The sequence below is a fragment of the Nicotiana tabacum genome, chromosome 16 (assembly GCF_000715075.1).
Source record: "Nicotiana tabacum cultivar K326 chromosome 16, ASM71507v2, whole genome shotgun sequence".
Classification (NCBI taxonomy): Eukaryota; Viridiplantae; Streptophyta; class Magnoliopsida; order Solanales; family Solanaceae; genus Nicotiana; species Nicotiana tabacum.
In genome coordinates, this window is record NC_134095.1 from 28,885,335 (window position 1) to 28,888,450 (window position 3,116).

Below are 3,116 nucleotides of genomic sequence, written 5' to 3' on the forward strand. Positions count from 1 at the left end.
AGTGCATTACAAAGTACTAACATAAAGAATACAAGGGAGATGGGAAAAAAATGCACTTATTGCAAGTGCTACTTTTATTTCTTAATTCAAATTTCAAAGTTTCAAACTTACAAATTTGAAGGTTTACATTTTTTTCAACAAAAAAAATAGTAAATTCAAAGGTTTTGCATTGCCTTAGTAAGTTCATCATAATCAATATGAACCGATTGACCTTCTTCTGGAGTGTTAAATTCGGATGGGTTACCATGTGTTAATATATCTCCAAGTTCCTCGTCTTTTGGGCTATCAACATCTTCACGTCCTTGATATCTTCGTTCCGATCTAATCCAATCTCTGAAACATACTAAAACTTCCAAAGCATTGCTTCCCAATGAGTGGCGGGTGTCTCCAAGTTGTTGTCTTGCTTGACTAAATGCACTCTCCGATGCAACAGTAGAAATTGGTACATTCAGCACGTCCCGAGCCATAGCGAAAAGAACAGGAAATTGCTTTCCATTCTCATGCCACCATCCCAACGGTGAAAATTCCTTTATGCGAGGCTCTTTTTGCCTCTACAAGTAGAATTGAAGTTCATCAATGTTCCTGCTACTGGTTTGAGTGTTAGAAAATGTAGAAAAAATATTAAAACTATCAAGGCCTTCTTCATCATCCACAATAGCAGAAGTGGTACAATGCATAGTTGGATTAACATTGCCTACAGTAAGAGCATGATCATCAATTACATTTGCATAATAATTATACAATTGTTGTAAATATTCATTTAGCTTGTTCATATAAGTATATAAATCTGGGGTTTCAGTTGGTCCAATCTCCATATAAGTATATAAAGCATTCATTAATTGATGACAATCAGACATCTTAATAGAAGGATTTAAAACAGCATCAATTAAGTAATCGGAGGAATTAGAAAGAAATATTTTTTGAATTTTGCTTGCATTTTTTCAACAACATCCCTATATTTTTCTTTCTTCTTAAATTCAAAGAGTAGAAAAGAAATTTCAGCTATATGTACTAAAGCCATAGTAACAGTAGGGTAATATGCTCCAGAAAACTCAACAATAGCTGTATAAAATTTATGTAAAAATTTAACAACATCATTAATGACCTCCCAAGTACCACTTGTTAGCATACGGTTTGGATCAGTACAATGCGCATTAGCAACTTCAGTTATTGGGAATCTATATTTGTAGCAACATTTTAAAAATATATATGCATAATTCCATCTAGTAACAATTTCGTCTGGCATGAATCTGGGTTTAAGGTTATACTGGACACACTTATTCTTAAATTCCTTTATTCTAGATTATCTATTATTTCCTTGAACAACACCAACTGCTCTTCTAACATGAGTAATCTCAGTCGAAAATAAATCAAGGCCACTTTTAACAATTAAATTATAAACATGACATGCACACCTAACATAAAACAATTCCTCAAGAGGTGGTTGCAAATGTAGTTTTAATATTGAAATTGCGGCATTATTGTTAGAAGCATTATCAAAAGACATACACAATACTTTTTGATTTAGATTATAAAATTCAACAACTTCACAAATAGTACTACTTATAAACGCAGCAGTATGACTCTGATCTTTATCATATCTAAAATCAATAATACGTTTTTGCATACAAGTAGTATCATCTATCCAATGACATGTAATTGTCAAATAATCATTTCCATTAACAACATGACCAATATCAGAAGTTAGAGAAACTCTACAAGGAAATTCACTATCTTTTGCTCTAACTGTTTGTCTTTATTTCTTTGATGGTTAAAATTCTTAGCTTGATCTATGATGAATAATTTATGATTGCATTTGAAGTAGCCCTAGTGGCCATGAGTAAGTTTTAAAATCTGGTTATCTCACATTTTTTATGCAACTTTTCGATGATGCCAAACGGGGGAAAAAGTTTGTGCTTTACACTTTGAACAATGATGTTTATAACCTAATATACATGGTCCTTGATGATAAGTGATAAAAAGGAAAAATATCTCTAACATAGTATTGATGTTGAGCTAAGTTGAAACAGGGCCTAAGCTTATGAAAAACACAGAGTTTGTCATCATCAAAAAGGGGGGATTTGTTGGCCCTAGTGAAGGATAGTTTCGAAGATTGACAAAGGAAGCTCAGGCATAAACTTGGTCCATCCCCTTGTGTGCACAGACACAGACAGATTCAAGCATATGGGATGCACGTGAAGGAGAGAAGCTTAACTTGGTATAATTAATATCTTTTGATCGAAAAGGTTGCATAATTGATAAGGAGAAGGGCTCATTACTCAAAGAGAACACTATCTAAGATAAGGAAGGAGTTAGAAGTTGAGATCAACTAGAATTCTTCCACCAAGGAAGAGTAGCATTAAAATTCTAGTTATTTCTTAATCCACTAACTCTATATATTGCAGGATGTTCTCATTTTACAGGTATGCACAAACGCAGAAGTTAAATGTGAATTGAGAGCAAAATAGCAAGACATTTTGCAAGCAGTTCGTGTGTGATTCAAGTGTGCAAACCTGAAGCTACATGAACCAGATAGAAGAACCAGTTCCAAGTATCTGTCTTTTATTCTAGTTCTATTGTAGTAGGTATTTTCATATTGTACCTTTCAGCTTTATCTAGAGGAAATTGTAATAGGTATTCAGAATATTTAAGTTAGAGTTATCTTGAAGTTGTCGCAACAGTTAGATGTTGTTTGCCACAACGGGATTATAGTTAATCCTAGGTTTACAAAAGTGTTTTGTAAATGCAGTTTTCGGCTCAGTGATTTAGTGGAGAGTTTGGAAAAATCCTACTGATAAGTAGGTCGTGGTTTTTTCAGCTTTTGAGCCAGATGTTTTCCACATAAAATACTTATATTCTTTACTTTCCACATTTACTATTTTAGCAATAGTAGGTTAAGGAACACTTAGAATAACCATGTCCTTCCATAATCAGCTTAAGCGAAAAATAGGACACCACACAAATCATTCCCCCTCTTGTGTGGTGTTGAAGTTAACATATCATCCTCAATCTCCACACCCATCTATAAAGGGTTATGTCATCAGTCAGCTGAAGATATATGTCCTGCCTAATCACCTCTCCACGAGATGATACTAACAAAATTGTCCTATTGTTGT